The sequence below is a fragment of the Manis pentadactyla genome, chromosome 16, assembly GCF_030020395.1.
Source record: "Manis pentadactyla isolate mManPen7 chromosome 16, mManPen7.hap1, whole genome shotgun sequence".
Lineage (NCBI taxonomy): Eukaryota > Metazoa > Chordata > Mammalia > Pholidota > Manidae > Manis > Manis pentadactyla.
In genome coordinates, this window is record NC_080034.1 from 9,000,441 (window position 1) to 9,023,176 (window position 22,736).

The 22,736-nt window shown below is 44.2% G+C and overlaps 1 protein-coding gene across 1 annotated transcript in view; it reads left to right on the forward strand.

The window, feature by feature from the left end:
* Positions 1 to 13,160, forward strand: part of LOC130681330 (visual system homeobox 1-like) — a 167,178-nt gene extending 154,018 nt beyond the window's left edge. Inside the window, exon 4 of the transcript XR_008994397.1 lies at positions 12,837 to 13,160. The gene's annotated coding sequence lies outside the window, so the exon portion shown is untranslated. The remainder of the gene's footprint in view (positions 1 to 12,836) is intronic.
* The last annotated feature ends 9,576 nt before the right edge of the window (positions 13,161 to 22,736 follow it).

Here is a 22,736-nt window from a genome sequence, read left to right on the forward strand (position 1 = left end):
GGCTGCATCAATTTACATTCCCACCAAACTTGCACAATGTCCCTGTCTCTCCACCTCCTTTTGTTTGCATTTGCTGCATTTGTTGTCTCGTGTCCCTTGGGTGATAGCCATCTGACAGGCATGAGGTGGTATCTCATGGATTTGATCTGCATTTCCCTGATGACTGGTGATGTTTAACATCCTTTCATGTACATGATGGTCTTTCATACACCTTCTTGGGAAAAATGTTTGTTCAGATCTCTGGCCCATTGCTGATGGGATTGTTTGGTTGTTTTGCTATTGAGTTGTACATTTTGTGTAGCTCTGGGGAGAGGAAATCCCGGGGCAAAATACCTCTAAAACTGAAATCAGTCAAAGGGAGAAATAAAGTTTAAAACCCATTTATTGCTTACAAACTGCAGTCTGGGGCCGTTTCTCTCTCCTGCTCTGGCAGAAGCAAGCAAGCCCTCCCCTGAACCTCTCAGGTTCAGATAAGCCCTGGGTTGCCCAGGTAATTACCCACTGATATGGAGATGAGCTTGTCTCCACCCCTAAGGAATGCCTGTTGTTATGCAGATGCATGAAAGCCAGGTGAGTTATTCTGGAAATATTACAATTTTACCCACAAGGGGTCACCCAAAAAAATTATTTCCAAGACCAGGGAACTTTTTTCCTATGTTTTCTTTGAGGAGTTTCATGGCTTCAGGTCTTGTGTGTAAGTCTTTCATCTGCAGTTTTAAATATGTCTCTCCACTTACGTCATCTGTCTTTTCTACTTTAAAATCAAGCTTCTTTGGCATACATGAGAAGCACTGACATTTCTTTTGAGGGAAAGATAATGAGACCTTTCTCTTTATTTTGCAGTGCTTCAAACTTAATCTTTCCAAAATGGAATTAAGCATTTTCTCCAAAAATTGCTCTTTGTCTCTTAGCTTCTCAACTCATACCAAGACTTTCCACCAGGGCACCCCAGCAACTCCTTGTCCTTCAGCTTTTACATTCAGTACTGTCCTGAATTAGATGTGATTGTGCCTCCTACAACTTATATGCCTTACTATAGCTGAAGTTTATTTATACAAAACGAGAAGCTTGGGTCTACTACGGCAGCACCATGGTGTGTGCATCACCTGACATAGAGTATTAAACACTAACATAAATAAGGAGCAAGGATTTTAATGTCTATTCTCCTTAGGGAAGTGCCTCTACTAAGTAGGCATTTGATAAAATATTTGTTGATCATTGATTTTTTTTCTTGGTCCTAATAATGCCATTTTTAGTTAAGCAAAAGAACCTACATGCCCTAAGTATGCAGTTTTCACATTCTTTTTATGGAAAGAGAATTAAGGACTAGCCCCATTTTGAATGGCAAAATGCAAATTCATCTTGTGTTTTGTTTAAAATTCCTCATCGGCCTCCTCCAGCCTGAACTCTCCACCCGAGGGCTAGTGGGTAACTTCCCACCCCACCGGTTGTTCATAGTAACCGCTGATACACTGCTCTCTGGCTGGGGCTGTGCTGGGCAGTCGATAGTTCTTGTTCATTGGTAACCATCCCTCCACTGATCAAAATGCCCAGATCAATGTGCTGCTCCAGCTGGTGGCAGCATCCGCCGTCCCTATACCAAACGGCGGCGTAAGCCCCTGCCAACCGTTTCCTGTTTCATTCTGCTCCGCTTGGGCGGGGGTGCTCCCCAGTGAGCATGAGGGTTGGGCCACCCCAAAAGCTGGCTTTCAGCTTTACAGCCGGTTCACCGTGCATTAACCCCCCACTTCCTGCCCACTAGATGGTGCTGCAGACCCGTGTTTGTAACAGTTCACTGGGCTCGAGAGGGGAAAAGAGAGTCGGGTGAGATGCCGTGGGGTGCTTGAAATTTATGGAAGCTGATGCTTTAAACATTCTGGTCTGTGCACGTGTCTTGGCAGGCACTTGAATAGAAGGTCCATCCAAATGACTGGGAATAAGAACATGCCCATTTATTTATCGCACGTGGCATTCTGGGCATACACGTTTTCAGGACAAGTGCCTCCTGGCACCTCTGTGTACACAACACAGCAGCTGTTTACTCAGCGCATAACAATGAGCGCGCTCCCTAAAGAATATGACCTATGACGCTGCATGCAGAAGAGAATGCTTTGTCATCTCCTCAGACAGTGCTCAGTAAAATCAAGGGGTTGACCTATCTCAGGCTCATTAATTGCTCTAGTGTCCTAATACCCAGTAGAAAATTAATGGGAATTTAGTCAGAGGTGAGCTTTTGTATTTCCAGCAATCACCTTTTCGTTCGGACTGAAGGTCAAATTCATGGAAGAATCCCAATTATTCAAGGAAATCTAGTCATTTCTTTTGACTGTGAAAGTATTTCCCCTCTTGAGTTATTGCCCCTCGAATTCTGCTGCAGGTAGAGGGGGAAAAGATCAGCCAGTAAGCGTGGCTCGTTCGTGAGAGCAACCCGGATTCCCTTTTGTACAAAGGCTGATTTGTTGGTCTGTTGTGCTCTCACCCTCTGTGGCTCTGAGAAGGCTTCTCAGAGCATAAATCAAACAGATTTGGCCTGGAGGCGACCATCAGCTTCTGTCCACATGACAAAATGGAGTTAACCTCATTTGCAATTGACCGACCCGTTTTCAGTGATTTTGGATTGTTTGGGTAACTTGCTTGGGGAAGGAGTATCAATAATTCAGCATTAGCGGGCAGCTGTGTCACCCTGACAGATGGAAACAGCGACAGGGCTATCGATTTAGTTCTTCCCTCTCAGGGGGCACTAGTGAAATCCCCTTCCTACCCCATCTCCATCTATGGGGTTCAAGAAAAAAAAGAAAATGATTCCAGTAGTCACTAAAACCTGTCCAAAACCCCTCGACGATGGCCAGATATGAGGATTGCCTGGGACATTTTCACCCCAGAGGGAAAGAGGTTTGTAGAAACAAAAGCAAAAGGAGATTAACAGTACCCCTGAGAAGAGAACTGAGCCCCTGAGGGCCAAGCAACAGGCGGCCCAGAAGAAGCTCTGAGCCTGGGACCAGCCGCCTGCTGCTGACGCCACCTTCCTCCCTGGTGACTGAGCACCGAATGGGGCGGGAAGGCAGGTGTGCAGGGAGTTGGGTTGTGTCCCTCATTTGCTGTGGCCCTTGGCTCCCGCTGTCCCTCTGGGCTCACCAGCGGCTGCCACTCAGCTGCTTTCGGAGAGGGGAAGGGCTCTCTGTGCGCCCTGTCTGGGCACCTAGCAGGCAGCTGAAGGCCTTAGGGAAGGGATGTGCAGGGCATATGTTTGACTATGTCTGTGGTTGAAGCAAACCTCCACTCATTTTTGGCTTATATTCCAGCTGTCTTTGGATTCATACAAATTAGCAACTCTATAAAGACTTTGATCATGCGATCTAGTTTTTCTGTTCTTCATCCCCCACAATAATACCTTTAAAAGTGATCAAAGCAAATGAGGGAGTGAATATATTTAAGGAAAAAAAAAAAAAGCTATTGTGTGACCCAGGTGTTTTTCATTCTGCCTTACTGGTCAAGATGTTGCCCATTCTGGGCGCTTGGAAGCCCTTCCCTTTGGTTGGCTTGTCTAAGTACTTTGCAGTGTCCCTGCCGAATTCACGTTCCTCCAAGTGCTTCTCTGGAAGCACACGTCTGCTCCTCTTTCCTGCCAGGCTGTTGCCCAGCACTGTCAGTGAGCACCAGGGCTGTGCTGGTCCAGCCTGGACTCTGCACGTCTCTCCAGGGCCGCCCCAAGCCACCTGGACAGTGCTGCCCGCTCCTGCCTCTGAGCCGTCATCTGCATGAGTCTCCACCCACGCCCAGGATCCCCCTGTGGACGTGGGCAACCACGAGCAGAACCTCCCTATTGGGTGTTCCTTCCCTCAGTGATGGTTACTGGACTTTACAGTGACGCTGATGAAACCGCTAAAAACATTAGAAAGAGCAGCAGGGCGTCCATGTCTTGGGAATGACAGCAAGAGGGTGCAATGCCTGTTTAGCCTTTCACTGGTCTCAGCTGGAAACGTCTCCTAGCCTCCCAGATGACATGATCAATCTTACTGATGATTTGGTCTGACAAACAGACTCATAAACAGTCTTCTGGTTAATAGTAATAACCCATGTTTGCATAAAGTTTTAAAATTTGCAAACAGTCCTTAGTTAATTTTACCTCATTTAATTATCACAAAACCCTTTGATAATACACACTTTTAAAGATTACAAAAACAGGTTCAGTGGAATTAAGTGATTTGGCTAAGGATTCATGGCTGATAAATGGCAGCAGTGGGTCATTTGAGTCTAAATCCCATATTCTTTTTCCTACTTCTCTGTCTTAATAACAGAATTCACTGGCTTTATATTGCTGAATTAATTAACTAACTCTATTGGAATAATACTGGAAATAAAGTTCAAATTATGTTGCGTGCTGTCCCAATCCCTCGCACATCTATGGAGTTCAACAAGAAGAGAGGAGGGTCATAGCAGAGTGGAAATAGCATGGTATGTAGGGTGCAACGGTGCTGAGCTGCACCCCTCACCACTTATGTGCCAAGTATTCAACAGCCCTGGGCCTCAGATCTTTCATATACAAAACGGAGATGATAATTCCTACAGGGTACATGAGGATTCAAAATTTTAACATATACAAAAGAATGCCTGTTATACTTATGGGCACCTAATAAATACTAGCTCTTATGAGCTATTCTGGTTATTTTTTATTGTCTTCAACATCACTGGGAAAAAAACACGAGTTTAATACAATTCTAGAATAATCTGTGAGCTTGGGAGGTTGACTTGAGAAGGTGCAACTGTATAGAGAAACAGAACACTGGCCTTTCATCTTTATGAGTGGTGAAGATTGGCTGATTGTCTCTCTAGCAACTTCATGTCTTCCCATCCTTTGGACACTGAAAACTCTTTTGCTGTCTGTGAAAGTAAGTTTGGTCATAGAAACAATTATTTCTAGAAACATGCAAACTCTGGAAGACACGGGGCAATTGGTTTTGTTAACCACCTGCCAGAGATATACCCGGTTCTACATCTGATTTTCCCCTTGTCCCTGTCATTGTCAATTACTTTGTATTATATCAGGATTTGGAAAACAGTTAATCAGGTTGGATTGCAAGGCAGCCTTGAGTCTGTGTTTGATTTAATCACAAACACGCGCTACCGCGTCCATCAATTTTCCTTTATGTTAGCTTCTTCATTGTTGCGATGCTTTTCCTTTCTCTGTAGCATATGTGTTTGCTAATTTTCATATCAGAGAAAAGAAATGCAATATAGACAGAAGCACCCATGGGAACAGGCAGCCACAACAAAGGTGCAGAACGAATTTAAAGATGTAACTTAGCAGAAAGTCCAGGAGGTCCAAGTCCATAAAGGCTGGGTATGAAAATGTGATATGTCCAAGGGGAAACCATTCCACCAGAGCAGAAATACAGTTAAAGCAGTGTGACGAAAATGTAAAGAAATTCTTCAGGGATGGGCCCAAGAAACAGATCAAAGAACACTGCAGGTATCACATGGAGAGTGATAGATTGTGCACTTAAAAATGCTGTTTAAGAGAATAGATCTCTTGCTAAGTATTCTTACTGCAAAAAAAAAATTGGGGAAGACACAAGAGAACTTTTGGAGGTGAATAGATATCTAACAAGATTTATTACCTTGATTACAGTGATAGTAACATGAGAGTATACGTAGGTCTGAAGTCGTTGAACTGTATACATTAATTATGTGAAATTTTTTGTAAATCAGTTACAACACTATAACATTGAGGGGTGGGGACATTGACTAATCACCACAAATGGAGACACTGAAGGTAAGAAAAACATGACAATATTCTTAAATTATGGTCCTTTTTTAAAAATTAAGGGCTATTCTGTTTTTTTGTAAGTGAATTTAAGGACAGCAACTTTGTAGATCATCTGTGTATGAACCAGGAAGACTCACAGTCACAGACACATGAGGGTCCCCAGCCCCTTCCAACTGGGAAAGCAAGAATGTGAAAGTCACATCCCCATTCATCAATGTCACAAGTTCAGGAAGTTCCTGCCACTTGCCTCTGATGTTCTCGATGCTTTTCTGGGCTTCACTTTCTATGTTAAAATGGAAAGCTTAGACTTCTAATGGCCTTTCCAATCCACGACTTACAGATTTTGTAGCACTTTATACTTAGTATTATCTTTTGTGATCCCCAGTTAAACTTTTGAGGTAGGCTGGGGGTGGTGGTGTTCTCTCCATTTAACCGTGAGGAAACTGCTGTGCAGAAGCCACTGCCAGGCCAGCTAGTCTGAGCTGTGCTGCTATGCGCTGGGTCGCTAGGCCTGGCCGCCATGGGCCAGAAGGACAGCGCTGCCGAAGCTCCAGGCATTTTTGGAGATGCCTTGAAAATTACCTGCAAGGCACACATATCTGTCTCATTACAGTCAGACAGTGCATACAAAGGACCATGTGCTTGTGTGTGTGTGTGTGTGTGTGTGTGTGTGTGTGTGTGAGGTGTTCCTGATAAACGTTTACCCAAGCTCGGTCATTTACTATAGTCATAAGAGTTGACTTCACTCTTGGAAGTATCCAAAATTCAAATCCACCTTTAAAAGTAAAATATGATATTCAAAAGAAATGTGCTCAGCAGGTGCTACGTGTTCAAACACAGCTAACTGAAATAAGCATGGTACCGCCTCTGGAGACAGTCACAGAATCCTCTGTTCTCTCCTGCTCCTGCTCACCTGCTGTTGTACGCTGAGCCACCCCACTCCCTTGTTGAATGCCAGAGAGTGACCGTTTCATTTAGTCCTCACATCCCCCTAAGGAGTGGGCATGATCACCACCATTTAATAACTGAAAAACCGAGGCCCATGGTGAGCAGCCTGAATGGTAACAGCCTACCTTGCGTGGCCTGGAAGCCAGTGTTCTGTGGGCCACGCTGCCCCAATGTAGGGAGACGGCGTTCATCTTGGGGGTGTGACCTCTGATGCTATGCATATTGTCAGTGAACTGAGTTACTGCATAATCATACCTTATGCTTCAAAGGTGTCCTGTTTATGGGGACTTTGGTGTATATAGAGTTCAATTTCATTTCTTTTCACAGCAATACTTTCTTGGTTTCCATTTATCTTATATGATTTATACAATAGCATTTCTATCCTCTCATCTGGATTAGCTAACAGAAAAACCCAAAGCAATTCTGAAGTTATCTAAATGATGTGTGTCATATAAACAAAATGCAAGTTGTCAAAAACCACACCCCATGCATGAGCAGACCTGCTGACTTCACCAGTTCTCCACCTTCTGAGCTGCCACAATGCCTTCACCCAGTTAAGTTTCTCAGTGAAAAACAATGGAGAACCATTTATCACTACCAAGGTTTCATTATATACAAGGACAATATCACACAGGCTCTGTAGAGTAGTAGCTTTTATAGAAGGAAGTAGGGCACACAGTGTTTTCAGGTGGAACAGAGACATTTAATAAAGGCAGGAGGGCTGGAGGAACAAAGAGTACAGTCTGATTAAATGCACATTACTCACCAGTTCAGCTCAAGTCTGCTATTAACCATCACGAAGGCTTTTCAAATGATACACCTGGAAATGAATGAAAAAAAACGTTCTCTAGAGATGTCATCAATTTTTTTAAATTAAGGCAAATGTTTAAAATAAAAGATTAAATTGGGCCAAGCATCAATCAGGGCTTTTTTTGTGCTTGCTTACTGGGTTTACTGTCTATGCGCGACATGAACATTGTAAAGCCTTTTGGAGGGAAGCTGTGAAAAATACATTTTGTCAAAGGTGGATGTGATTTGTTGCTAACACAGGCATACCCAGAGGTAGGTAGCTATAGAATTTATAGAATGTTAAGGCATAGTTTTGTCATGCATATTTTCTTCTTCCTTAAACATTAAACAGTAGTAAATGTTCTTTTTTCTTTAGAGACCTTACCTCATGTAGTCTTTCCCATAAAGGCAGGAAAAAACAATGCCCTGCAACATACGCATATTTATTTTGGACAATACATAAATCCCATGTATTTATTATCATTGCAAATGTTATATCAGGATAAATAAAATTTTGGGAAAACAAAGGTTATCCGGATGTGATAAAAATTGAACACACACAGGCACATATAGGCACATGCGCTTTAGACGGACATCTGTCTAAAATGTATTGCACTTCTCTCATTCATTAGCGAGAGCATTAAAGGTCATTTGACCTTTGCGATGTCTCATGTAATAAGTATGACTTTGGTTTCTACACATTATGTCTTGATTCTCAGGGATGACCTTCAGTACTGTATTGTATATAGTTTTAATTTTCTGTATGTTGGGATGTTTTGATATCTTAAAGAACCTTTGTGGCTGGAGGGAGCCCCTCCCAGGGCTGGCCAAGTCCTCAGGATAGCAAAGGGCCTGGCGGGGCCGTACAGGTGGCAGGCAGACTGACTAATCTGGGGCCCCATGGCTTCTATCTGGCCCTGCACTCCAGGGGACATGATTCCTGTGCCCTTGTCATCCCAGGCCAGGTACCCGGCGCCTGGAGACCACCCACCAAGCCCACAGCCCACCCGCCTCGCTTTGCCTTTCTGATGAAACTCCAGTAAAGGCCCTGGCCCAAGTGTGCTCCTCCTGTCCCCTGCCACCCCACCACTTGGTGTCTCTCCCATGTGGCCCCCCACGTCCCTGCCTCCTGCTTCTAGGCCCCATGCTCATGAGAAACTCGGCTTTCTCGAGCCTCCCCCCTGTCTCCTCTCGGGCCCACAACTGACCAACCATCTTATAAAAAATTACAAAGTGCTGATAAAGTATGTGAACAGATTTTCCTAGGTGACTGTATTTATATAATTAAAGATTCTGCTCTTCTCTGTCACAGATGGCTGCCACTTCTGAATATGACTCCCCATCGCCACCCCCACCCCACATCTGCCCACACTCATGAGATGTCACACTCAAGACAAGACACATGCATCGCTGTCCATCTTTTGTCCTCTCTATCCACCTCCTCCCCTCTCTACCCATCTCCCTCCCTCCCTATCCATCTCCCTCCCTCTTTATCCAAACCCCCCCATCCCCCCCAGCCCCCACCCCTACCATTGTGTTCCCTGCCTAATTCCCTCCCTTCTGAAACCTAAAAAGTACTGAACATTGCCAGAGAAACCAAACAATCAAGCTTGTTAAATCAAGCTTTACATAATACAAAGTGCATCCTGAGACAGAATCCAATCCCATCCTATAAAATCTCCCCACTACACAAAGAGGCCTTTCCTGTTTTATTTTGAATGTGTAACTGTGGGGAATCATAAAGTGTGCCAGATGCCCGGCCGCCAGATAGATGGAGCGTGACTTTTCTCCTCTGTCCAGCAATTCAGTTGAAATTTCCTTTTTTATTAGAGACTAAATATTCTCACTAGGGTCTAATTATTATACACATTGGCAAACAAGATTCCTTTTTCTTTTTAGTCCTCTTTTGCACAATTTTAATGTGTTGTTTCTACTAAAAATACATGGTTTGCTTAATTTAAAAATACCCAAGCAATATTCTATGACATTTTCAAAGACAAGTGTGAGAGAGTCCTTCCGAGGTTTTCATTTCACCTAAGGAAGCAGTCATTTCATCCCTAACTTGGGGTCCCACAGCCCCAAAGCTGCAGATAATAAGGTCTCGAGCAAAATAATGAATTAATCAGGCAAAGTGACCTCAACCAGAAGTCTTTAAATATTTGTGTTTCTTTGTGAAGGAGTGGTTAGGGGGCTTTTGTTTGCTATCAGTCACTCCTAGGAAAAACTGGGAGAAGAGATTTAATTATTTAAATCAACTTACGATCTGTCCGGGGGTCATACAAATTCAGCCTCATCCCTTAAACCTCTTATGTCTCCAGTTACAGGGCAATCCGAATTGATGTTCCCAGTGATATCCCTGGGCCTTAGTCACCTAAGAAAAAAGTCAATTATATTCAGTACATGCCACTCACTGACGAGTGGCAGGAGAACTTCAGGGATATTCTTAACAAGCGTTGAACCACAACCATCTTCTGACTAAGCACTGACTTAACCACACCGTTCGCTTAACCGGAATCACCCCAGTATCAAACTAGGATGAATGAAAGTTTTATCATGTTTATTCCCTCTTGAAAATATTGTCATATGGTTCTCAAATGTCAAAATCTATTATGTTTTCACTTTCTGAAATTTGTTTATGCATAACCTACCGGAAAATATTTGATTGCTTATAAAATTCAAGTAATTTAACCAAATAGATTTAAAAAGAAACTGAGACACAGATGGAATAAAAGTAGGAAAGTTAAGCAGGTCCAGGGGTTAGGTAAGCACAAAAATGTAGGCTATAAAACCCTTCGCATTTGCTATTTGTAAACCATAATTTTGTCTTTAAGCCTTTAGCAGCCAAGCATTTGCTGTATAATTCTTCATTTCACAGAAAACCAAATAGAACTATTGTGTTCAAGGTAGTAAGGGCCTATTAACATTAGCTAAAAACCAACCTCCGAATTTCCAACAGAAAAATTAAACTGGCCAATAAATATCCAACAATCTTTATAGATCATAGAATGCTAGAAGCATATTGGGGGTTGGGGGACAGTACAGAAAGGGACACATGTCCCTGGAAGCCAGTCTGTTGCAATACACAAGAACACTAGTTTTAGCAGATCAGAGTGCAAAGAGAAGAGGCATGAACGCACTCCTTTGCCCACTGGGCACCGTTACCCTTACTCTGTCTCTGCAACGCACTCTCATTATAGAAGATTATACTTTGTCCATTTTTCATACAGTCTAAAAAGAGCGTCCAGAGTGAAAAACCTAACCAGCAGCAAGTTCACTGCCACAAGGTAAAATATAATAATAATAAGGCCCATGCATGGAAACCAGTTTCGTTAATTTCTTCTTAGGATATCATAAATATTGAGATATTAATATCATTAATTCCAAAATTAATGAAGGTCATTAATAATACTTAGAATATCATAAATATTGGAATTTCCCTCTTGGCTAAGAAGGGTCAGGAGCTCTGGAGGCTAGGGTGGGGCCCTGGTGCGGCCACCAGGAGGCACTTCCTAAGAAAGCGACCCGCCCGTCAGGTCCTGGCAGACAGTCCGAAATTCCGTTGTGAACTTGGTCCCCCCAAAGCAGGAGAGACAAAGTGTGTGGCCGACAAGCCCTGAGGGCTTGCTGAGTGCCAGTTTGGACAGCAGCCCCTGTCCGCTCTCTAGGCCCATTGCCATTGGTCAAATGTGAGCATTTCAAAGGAGCAAAGGAATATGAGTGCCCAGAGGCTCAAATGCAACCTAAATGCTGTCTGTCATGCACACACAGGCACGGCAAGACAGAGAGGGCTCAGACTGTAATACCGTTGTCTCGTATGGCTTGGGGTCACATGTTTTTACATCGAGTCTGCATGGGCACACAAACCCCAGATTATAGTGCAGTGAACATTGTTGACCCCCTTCCATGTGCAGAGCCCTGGCCTAGGGAGTCAACGCTGTGCACGGGCAGTCCTTGCAGGGGGGCAGCTGGGAGGAGGCTGTGAGAAGATGACCAGTACATGGGGGATGCTAAGATGGGGGTGCACCAGGGAGCGCTGCAGCCCGGTGCAGAGGGACGGAGAGATACACCTCAGAGGAAGTGGGAAGGCCCCCGTGATGGCTGTGGACTCGAGGCATTGAACTCGGGTGGGACTCCAGCAGGAGAGGACGTGGTGGAGATGCAGGTGGCACTTCAGTGCAGCAGAAGTGTATCGGCCTGGCAGGGAGAGCAAGGGTGTGCGCAGGGCCCAGGGACCAAAGTCACAGTGATTGTCGGATAACCTCGTGGTTGCTCTTTGTCTGTAAGACACTTATTCCGATGTCTTAAAATTCACCCAAAAGATCGGTAAATTAATTTACATAATTAATTCTAATTCTTATGGTAAGGCTGTGAAAAACTCAGTGTTTCACATATAAATTTTCATGGCTTTTGAGAAACATTAACTCACCTTATTTCCAGCATTCCATTACTGTGAACTTCGAGCCACACTGACAAATGTTCATGAGAAATAATCACAAAGCTATTAAATTAATCCCTTTTACAGAATAACCACATTATAGCTTCCTAATTTAGGTGTAGCTAAACTGGTGATTGCAGTTTGTGTTACGGTAAATGTTGCATTTAATAATTATAGTATCTACCTTTTCATGAAATAACCACTTTACAAACAGGGGAGTAAATTGGTTTTGCAGCCCAGAAGTAAGCAAATGAAACTTGATTATAGCAAATCTGATATGGTAGATGACATAGTTAATAAAACTCATTGCTCTTCACAGATGAGGAATCCCCAATATAGATGTGTCAAATAAAACGTTAATTATGCCATGGGAAATTTGAACAAGATCTCATCTTTAGTGGAAAAGATAGGAAGACTCCTTAATTACTTCATTGAAAAATTAAATAGTATTATCTCCTTTGTAAAAAGTTACACCAAGAATCTTAATAAATTCTTAGCCTACCTTTTCAGAAAAGGCAAATTATTTTTAAGTGGTGCAATACAGAACATTTTAAGTAACTGAGATAAGTATTACAGAACTTTTTGAGATTCATACTTCCATCTGCAGAACAATGATGAAATGTGTTCATTTATTTAACATAGTTTTCCAGGATGAGTCAAAATTATTCCATTGTAAACATCAAAAAAATGGACAGGAAAAGATGAGTTATCTTGTGGGTTCCCATTCTAAGTCAATGTAGGTCAAAATTAAAATTAGGATAGAGTCGAGTCTTTGTTGGGACTTAATTCCTGAATGTCATGTTCTTGTTCTTCCTGTTGAAACTGATTTGGTACTTAGTAGTGCTTTTTTTCTCTGGATGTCCATTTTAATTCATTTATATCTTATTTTCCCCCAAGATTATTTGCAGTGATTTATAAAGATACATAAACGATTGCAAGATAAATAAAGCTGATGAGGAGCATGAAGCAAAAGGAAGATAAGGAGAGGAAGGCAGCGTGAAGCCGCGGTGAGGTGAGTGCCTACGACGCGTGGCGTGAGGTCCTGGACCCTCACTTGAAGTGGCCACAAATTTGCTTCTAGAATTTTTAAGTAGTTCGTATATAGGTCACACCATCTGTCACACATGTCCTGTGGAGGAGGAGGAGGATGTATTTTTAAAAAATGGACATAGTAATTTTCCAAAAATGGACATAGCAGTAATTCTAGACCCTCATAATTTTCTGGAAACTTGCTAATTCTGATCAAGAGGCGGACTCTAGTTCCCTCCCTCTGAACCTGTTACTGGCTCGACAGGCGCAAAGCAATAGAAGCGCTGCTCTGTGGTGTCCATGGCTAGGCCAGAGAAGACGATACAGCTCCTACGGAGCTCGCTCTCGGTCTCCATCTCTCCGGGATACTCACAGCTGGAACCCGTTCACCATGTGTGAGAAATGCCAGGCCACGTGGGGAACCATTTGTGAGTATTCCAGCCAGTAGCACCAGCTAAGGCCTCGGCCGAATCCAGCATCAGACGTGCGAGGGAAGGAACCTACGGATCCTAAGCCCCAGCCATTGAGTCTTCAAGATGAGACCCCAGACACTGAACAGCAAAGACATCCCACCAGGCCCGGCTGGAATCCCAGGCCCACGGAATTCATGAGCACAGTAAATGATCACTTACATCACTGAGTTTAGGGTAACTTATTATGTGGGCCTAGCAATTACAGAAAGCAAATCTGGAGAAGTGCAACCGTCCCCACTTCTGAGAGACGAGGGGCAAATTTCTCTTGTAGGTGTTTGTGGAGGGAACACTGTAAAATAATGAGCACGGTTCTCAACATCATTGTACAGCAAGCATGGCCGCGGCGTCCTGGCCTCGCCCTGTGGTAACTCCGGTGGGCCAGCTGCATCGGAGCAAAGGGCAGGGTGGCAGCCTCCGTGGGCAGCAAGCACGCTTGCTCAGGTGGTCAGACACACCGCCCGGCGCCTGAACACAGCGCTGGGCACGGGGCCGTGGGGATGGGGCAGGTAGGAAGGAGAGGATCCCCAGAGAACTTCTGCTTCCTGCTCTTTATTTCTCCTTGAAAATTTTACCCAATCATGTCCTTACTTAAACAAATTTTTTTAGAGTTAATGAGGCTTTGAAACGTATGAGAAATTCAGCCTTTCAAATTTGTCCCTTTTTAACCTTTTTGGAAACCTTACTAATATACCCTGCCCTTGTCATGTTCTCCCCCAGATGTTGATGTCTTAGGATACATATGATCTCTTTTTCTTCTTATTTGTCATCACCACAGGCAATTCGCCTCTTTAGGGGCCCCGCCTCGCTTGTGTGGTGCCACGTTAATTAACGCTGTGTCGCAGCCCCTGAATCCTGCGAGCTGGCATGTGTGTGGGGACCCAGGAGCCGTCAGAACATCAAGGAGTTCTGGTTGGTCCGAGTCCCCAGCGTTCTCATCGGTCAGAACCTCGATCTGTGATGCTTCTTCCCAAATGAGCAGGTTGTGGGAGCACCATTTCCAGGGACATGACATTGAGTTAATGTTCTGTTCTCTATGGTGCATAGGAGTATGAATTTGTTCTAAGAGGCTGGCAATGTCTAGTTAGATACATGCTGAAGACAATGCCTGTATCAGAGCCTGGCCCAAGAAGGCCTCCAGAGGGGACCCAGCATGTTTTATGGTACGTATGCACCCCACATCCACCTGGCTGTCTTTCATAAGCACCCTTTCTCTCAGCAGAACTTCGGATTCATAGTTCAAAGTTTTGCCTCTTGAGAAGATTCCCAAAGTGCAGTTGCTCTCTGTTGCCAGCTAAGTTCAGAGACTACATTGGGGTAGGTCTGGCATCTTCCTAGGAAAATTGGGATGGGATGGGATGGGATCTACCTGTGTGTCCGGCCACCCCAAAGACTGCCATCCCTGGTGGCCTAGCAGGATGCTGTTGGCCTTGGTGACTGTGTAGTAGGGGACGTAACCTTGTGCAAGGAGGTGGCTGGCCTTTGTCCCAGGCCCGTGGGAGGTAGCGTCACCCTTGGGACATCCTGACTGATGGAAACATCTTTGTTGATCTGGGGGCTTTGATCCCCCCACTGTGATGCAGGTTAGAGACTTTCAGTCAAGTGGTATCAACTCAACCTCGCAGCTGACTGGAGAGCGAAGTCCACCTTGTGGGTGGCCAAGCAGGTTTACATGATGGAGCCCCTTAAAGATTCTGGACACAGGCCTGGGTGAGCTTCCCTGACCGTCAGTACTACACGTGCATTATCACACATCGATGCCATGAAAGTAACGCTGTCTCTAACTCAATGAACAGAGGACAGTTGGAAACTCTCCATTTGGAACTTTCCAGACTCTGCCCTATGAACTTCTTCTCCTGGCTGATTTTAATCTGTATCCTTTAGATATAATAAACCAGAAGCAGGAGTATAACAGCTGTCAGTGGGCTCTGTGAGTCTGTCCAGTGAATTATTGGAACTATGGGTAGTCTTGGACCCCCAAATTTGCAATTGGTAGAAGAAGTAAGGGTAGTTTTGTGGACTGAGCTCTTAATGTTGCAACAGGGACCCCTGTAACCTTCTTGAACCACATCACCAGCACTGCGGTGAGCCCAGCAAACAAAGATTATTGAGAGATACAGGAAAGATAAAATAGGAGGAAGTCAATGGGCGCAGGTAAGGGAAAGAATAGTACCTCTGTCGGAACTGCTAGGACTTTCTGAGGCTGGGGGAGGGGGTAAAAATAACCAGGTTACAAAGAAGGCAGCTTTTAACAGAGAGGGGCACATCTACCGGAAGAAAAATGACCAGGCCAAATCTTGAAGGGACTTGAGATGCTCTGACCTCCTTCCATAGCTGCCACATGTCTGGAGAAACCGTTTCAGATGCCCCCCCCACATTCTAATGCCTTTCCTGGAAAGGGACAAGGCCCTAAGGTCAGACCTGCCTTTCCTTCCTACTGCTGATCTTCTGAGACGATCTAGATCCTAATTAGTTAAGAAAACCCCACAGCATAGGCAGAACTGGGCTAGTTACTCAGATTTCACACATACTCAAGCCAATTTCTCTTCGACCTTTACGAGAAGAGGTTGAGGGAACCACTCACCAGACCATGTGTATGGCTCTGCCATTGAAGGAAGTGACCAGTGTGGAATCAGGCCACCGCGGAAATGACGCTCAGAACTGGGAACACCGCCCTAACACCCAAACGGTCCGCCTCGTATCTGCCCAGATTCAAAATCGATTGGTCCTGGAGCACAGACCAGAGTTTGTGCAGGCGAGAGAGACCTACTCCACGTGACCCTGCGTTCTAGCTCATTACAGTATCGACACAGCTTGGCCCAGTGACTTCATTACTGGAGACCAGGGGTTTTAAAAATACATAATTGAGATGACTTTCAGGAACCAGGATAGTTCTGTAAGAACAAAACCTATCCAGGAGACGTGTGGGTCCCCTGAGGACCAGTGGGGCATTTGGAGAGCCTCCAGTGAATGTGGAGGGGACGCCACGGGGCACCACTTCTTGAACCGGGGTCCCTGACTGGCAGCATCAGCGGCAGGTGGGAATGATCTAGAAATGCAAACTCCCGGGCCCCACCAGACCTGCTGAGTCAGGAGCTCTGGAGGGTGGGGGGTGCCCAGCCGCCTGCACTTTAGCAGGCGCCCCCAGGGGTTCTGATGTGCACTCAAGTGAACATTTTAATAAAGATAATAGAGGGAGGGGGCAGACTTAACAGAGGACTTAAACAAGGACTTAAGGACCAGGAGAAGGAAAGAAAATGGAAAAAGAACAAACTTAGTTCTTAGCGCTTAGACTTGGGACTTTTATTTTTAATACCTGCAGGGTGCATCTATATATTTGAATGTTTTCAGTCTTCATTCAACAGATATGTATGGAGCACCAATGAAAGGCACATAGTAGGGCCACTGATGTGCCACCACTGTGCTAGGTTAGGACAGAGAACCAGTCACAGAGGGGCCTTTCTGAATATTTTGAGTCCACAGTGTCCTTCAGAGTGGAGTGGGGCAGAGTTAATTAGGGGAGAGTGTAAGAATCATTCCTCATTTTCAGAGATGTTTGGAAGTTCTGACCCATGACCAGATCTGATGATGCGATTTCATCTCATCGGGCTCCAGGCAGGCAGGGTGGATACGGTGGTCACATTCCTACGTGTGCCTGTCCCTGAGGCACAAGATGAACTGCTGCATAACCCCCAACGCCTGGTTCTGTGTCAATGGCCTGTGGCCCTTTTAGATCCATGAGTGTCTGTGACTACATTCTCTCTCCCTTACATCCATTCACGCATCCAACCCTCTTTCCCTTTTTCTCTGGCCCAGCACCATCCAACAGGAATGTGATGCAAGCCACACAGGAATTTTAAATTGTTGGTAGGTTAAAAAAGTAGAAAGGAATGGCTAAAACTAATTTTAATAATATGTTTTATTTACCCCAGTACATCAAAATATTATCATTTCAACCCATTATTAGTATAAAATTAGTGAGATATTTTACATTCTTTTGGCTTGACTTTGAAATCTTATGTGCACTTTTCTCAGAGTCTTGAAGGCTAGAAATTCAAGAGCAGGGTGCCAGGTGGTCAGGTTTGGGTGAGAACCCTCTTTGGGGTTGCAGTTTCCTGGTCCTTGTATCCCCACAGGTTGGAAAGAGAGCTCTGAGCTCTTCATCCGCTTGCAAGGTCACCAAGCCCAGCCTGGGGGCTCCATCTCTGTCACCGCATCCGAGTCCCATTACCCACCAAGATCCCCACCTCCCAAGTGTCACGCTGGGGATTAGGGTTCAACATTTGAATTTGGAGGGGGACACAAACATTCCACAGCACCCCTCCTAGTCAATTTTCTCTTAAAATAATAATGCCCACTAACACACAGAGCATCTACCAAGTGCAAGCACAGCAAGAGCTCCACACATATTAACAAACAATACACTAAGGGATTTTTTTTAATTTATACAATTAGGGATATTTTTCTTCTGATAGCCAAGTGTCCTTGTTCAAAAGTGGGAGGAAAAGAATGATTCCTTCAAACCTACAGTTGGTGCATCGTGCTGTACCCACTACAGCCAGCCCAGTAAACGGCTCTCCAGTCACCGCAGCTCCGATGCGCTCAGCAGCAAGGGGAAGCCAGGTCTCCATGAATCCTGAGGCCCCAGGGGATGGCCTCTCTCAGTGTTCCCTAGCAGTTCTGGGGTGTTGTACTGACTGCAGATAGAATTTCACACACACTGTGGAAGTTAATGCTCACCAACACCCTGCAGGTACTTCTCATTGTCATGAGTGACAAGATGGGAGGGGCCAAGACAGGGACCCTGTTTGTCTCCTGTTTTTTATTGGAGTATAGTTGCTATGCGATACTGTATTGGCCTCAGTATACAACACGGGTGGTTCGACACTTACCTGCATTATTAAATGCTCACCCCAACTAGCGTAGCTACTGTCTGTCAACAGAGAAAGGCGGGACAGGAAGAACCTGATCTTCTGACCTCAAACCCAGGCCCCTTTCCACCACCAGTTTGTGCGTTTGCATAACAATGACCACTTGATTACTCATTTTTTAAAATGTGTGCAATCAGTCCTATTCTAATCGTCATGATTCACTGCGTGTTCAGAGGCCAGCAGCGCCTCCTACCTCAGCATCCTAAGGGTGGGGGCCCATGCTCAGCGAATCCCCACTGTGTCACTGTTCTAAGGGGTTTTCATTTAACAACTCATGTAATCACAAGGACTTTCAATGCTGGAATAACTTATTGTTAGAGATCTCCTATCATCCATTCAACTCTTTCCTATTTGTGGCAAACAGCTATAGAGGACAGAAATGTTGGCTTTGGAATTTAAAAAAGAAATGGATTCAAATTCAGGCCCATACATCCTGGCTGTATGACCTCAGAAAAGTTCCTCACTCATCACTCATTACCCTGCAGGGCTGCTAAGTGCACTGAACAGAACCGGCTCGGGATAGTTCTTCACAGCATCTCTGGGTTTCAGGGGGCACGGCAGGCGGCAGCTATTATCGTATTCATTTGCAAAGTGAGGAAGAGGTTCAGAGAGGTAAGCAAGGAGGGAGTGGGGGTGTTGGAAGTGGACTTAGGTCTCCTTCTTAGCTCTTTTTTGGGGCTGCTTTGCAGCCACCCCCCTGATGAGCCTGACCTGGGTGAGCCTTGTACTAACCGTGCCTGGCAGACAGCGTTTCCACCCCTAGGTTTCTGTGCTTTATTACCACCACCTTCTAAATAATCAAGAGACTCCAGAACGTACAGAGTGACAGCACCTGCACTGTGACAGACTTAGCACCTTGCTGCTTGGGGATCATATGAGAACTTGGACTTCATTTGGAATCTGAGGGTTTTGCTTTTGGTTAAAGAGCGACCTTATGCAGTTATACCGCAGTTGGGGAACAATGACTTTGCCGGCTTCATTGCGTTCTGTGGAATGGAATTCCAAGCACTTTTCTTGAAAAATAATGGGGACTCAATTCTGCAGCCCTTATGCTGTCTCTGCTTCAGAACCAAGCCTTAATGAGCTCCTTCTCTGACTACATGGGTGGGTAAATTCTTAGGCTGAAGCTATGAACTCCTGATGGTCGGAGGCTTGAGGGAACAAACACCCTGCTCCCTCTGAGGGATTCATATTTCACTTAGACTGAGTAGGTGCCCAAACTGAGTCCTACTTATTGCCACTTGAGAAACAGAAACTAATAAATGTAGGCCCTTCGATTGTCCAACTGTAGGCTCATAAATTAACTTGTTTTGAAAATAAAAGCAAAGGAATTCAAGACAGGGGACTACTCTATTTAGAATAACTCATACCTGAAAATTAATCATGGTCTGTTATTTTAATTCTTATCTTTTGGAGGTGGGGTGTTCATAGAACAAGTATTTACCCACAGGGACTAGATTTACTATTGAGACAGACAGGAGATACTTTCTTTTTTAAGAAAATACCGCAAACCTTCCTTAATGCTGTGCAGTAGACTAAGTGCTTGTGTCCCCCTACAGCTCATATGCTAAACCCTAAGCCTCCAGCATTACGGTGTTAGGGAGTGGGGCCTCCGGGAGGTGATTTGGTCTTGAGAGTGGAGCCCTCATGAATGGGATCAGTGACCTTATAAAAGGGACCGAGGAGAGCTCTCTGGCTCTTTCTGCCTGTGGGTGTGCGTGAGGACGCCAGGAGAAGCCGGGAGAAGCCAGAAGGCAGCAGTCGGCCACCTGGAGGAGGGCTCTCACCTGACCCCTTCTCTTGGACTTAGCCATGCACCAGAACTGCGACAAATAAATGTTTGGTGGTGAAGCCACCCAGTCCCTGCCACTTTGTCACAGAGGCCTGAAGGGTGGCAGAATATGCCACTGCAAAATATGCTGCTCTGGCATGACGATTACTCTGAGCCAAAGGCACCTGAAAAACAGCAGGGCCTTCCAGCCACCCCCTGAAAGCAGCAGCTGAATCTCCCTGTGAAAGAGGCGCCCCCATTCCCAAGGGAGACACATCTCCCGCCAGGGCCGAGGGGCCTGAGGCGACGCTGTGCGGACAGAGCTTGCTAGAGCCCGTGTTTTAGTTACTTTCCTGCACAATCCTCTCCGTTCAACCTAGTATAAAATGCAGGTTTTGCCACATCTTTGGGGTCTTCATGTCCGTATGAGGGCTCCCACGTCTCATAAAACTTACATTAAATAAGTCTGTGTACATTTCTACTGTTCATCAGTTTTACATCTACTTAATTCTGTGGTCAGCCCGAGCCCCCCTTCAGTTTTGCCTCCCCTTCAGTTTCTGACAGTGAGGATGTGATGGCAGAAGGCTGGGGTGCCCCCTCCAGCGCTCTCCGGAGCCCGTGGGTGGGGTCCTGGGGGAGCTGACCGGAGCCCGCAGAGCTCCTCCCGTGCTCAGGAACGCTGGGCTCTGTACTGGTTAAGAGAATAAGGTATAAAGCTCCCCTTGTCACTTCCTTTCCAAGTTCCGTTTGACAGAAGGGAAACGTTTGTAACTAGCCCTTTGAAGTGTGACTCTCGTGAATTTGGTTTGGGGTTCGATTATTAATTCTTGATTGATTATTTATTCTTTCCCCACCAGGGGCTCCTTGTCTCATTTTGTGTCCTGAGAGCTAGGCTTGGCTCTCTGCCTTCCAGGACGTGCAAATTGTCGGGCTTGTGTTTGTAGGCAGTCAGTCTTCAGATTGGAGGCCCCACAATATTGTGGGACAGAAACGTGGGTCGCGCCCCGTTTGCAGCCAGCACCCTCCCAGCCGTTACTAGTTCTCAGGGAGGTCGTCTGAGTCTGTCTGCGCTTCTCTTGGGGAGTGGCTCTGGATCTTGGGAAGCTACATCTTTTGCACCCTTTTTGGGGAAGCCTTTTGCAACCACAGCCAATCCCTTAAAAAGGCTTATTGGTTTTAAGTCAAAAAAAGGGCTTATTGGTTTGTAGGCACATTGGTACCTGGAAGATTTAGGCTTTGTATCTAAAATGATTTTTTAGAGATTGCTCATCCTAAACGAGTGTCCTATTGTTACCTATGGGAAGATCAGACTGAAAGGGAAAAATTAATAATGTACAGATGAGAATCAATTCACATAAAGTGGTAAATTTTGTGTTTCTATACTTATACCTAATTAATGGCTAAGTTTAAAATGAAAAGTATAAGATCTCTGTTGGCATCTCCCTATATCTTTATGTCTATGTCTATGTGATCTTTTTCCTACCTGCAGATAATATTGCCAAAATTAATTTTTAAAAGAGCTCTATTTAATTTGTTTCAGGAAATAAATGCTATATAACTTAAGTTTTTATAAAATTCTCAGAAATATATAAAGTAACCCCCAAATTGTTCAAGATTTATGGAATAATCTTTAGTAAATAAAAATTAGTTTAAGTTTGTTGGCTTAATAAAAACAGGCATGCATTCAGAATTGCCAATATTAAATACAGTGCAGGCATACAAATTCTTCTCCAGGACTTCCTAGTCAAATAAGCTTATGCATTCTCTGCTAGCTGTTTAAGATTGTAAAATTATAATTCACCCTCAGAAAAAAACTTAACAAAAAAATTTATTAATGTATGTGGAATATGGCAGTAAAAAAAAAGTTAGAACCATGTATTTTAACTTTTAGTTTCTTTGCTTCTGTGATTTTTTTTTATATTTACCTGATTTGTGTGCAGAAAAGTAACTTAAGATGATGGATAGCTGTGTTTAATATCTCCTGAGATTTTGATGAGCAATTAAAACATAATTATAAAAATAAGTTAATTAAATTGTGTAAGTGAGATAAAAGTTTATAAATGAACTTTTTCAATAATGATTACATTTTGTAAAGTATGTCTGCTGGTTTCCAAAATCTTTTTTGATATCTTGAAACCTTAAAGTTATACTAACTTAAGGCAAATGATAGATATTCACTGAATATATAGACTCCTTCCAGGTAACATAAAATACTGCAATATTAATTGCTAATCATAAGTTTAAATTTATCTATTTTTTACTTCTTAAGCTTTACAGAGACAAAGGTTTTTGAGTCTTTTTTGTCATTGAAAAACTATATTATGAGAAAAAAGTACCTATAAATGGTGAAATGGTATCCTTGTAAAATTTTCTGGTTTGCTACAGAGTGCTAGGATATGACAGGAAATCAATATATATAAATGAAACTACTGCAAACTATGAGTGAAGGGAAACCATGAGTGAAGTGCATACAAAGTCTGCGAGGAAAGTAAGACATGTTTTTTATTTAAAAAAGGAAAAAAGGTATTAGGTAGAAGGACATGTTTTCATTAAAGGAAAAAGAGACTAATTTTGTACTAAAATAAAATGACTGTTT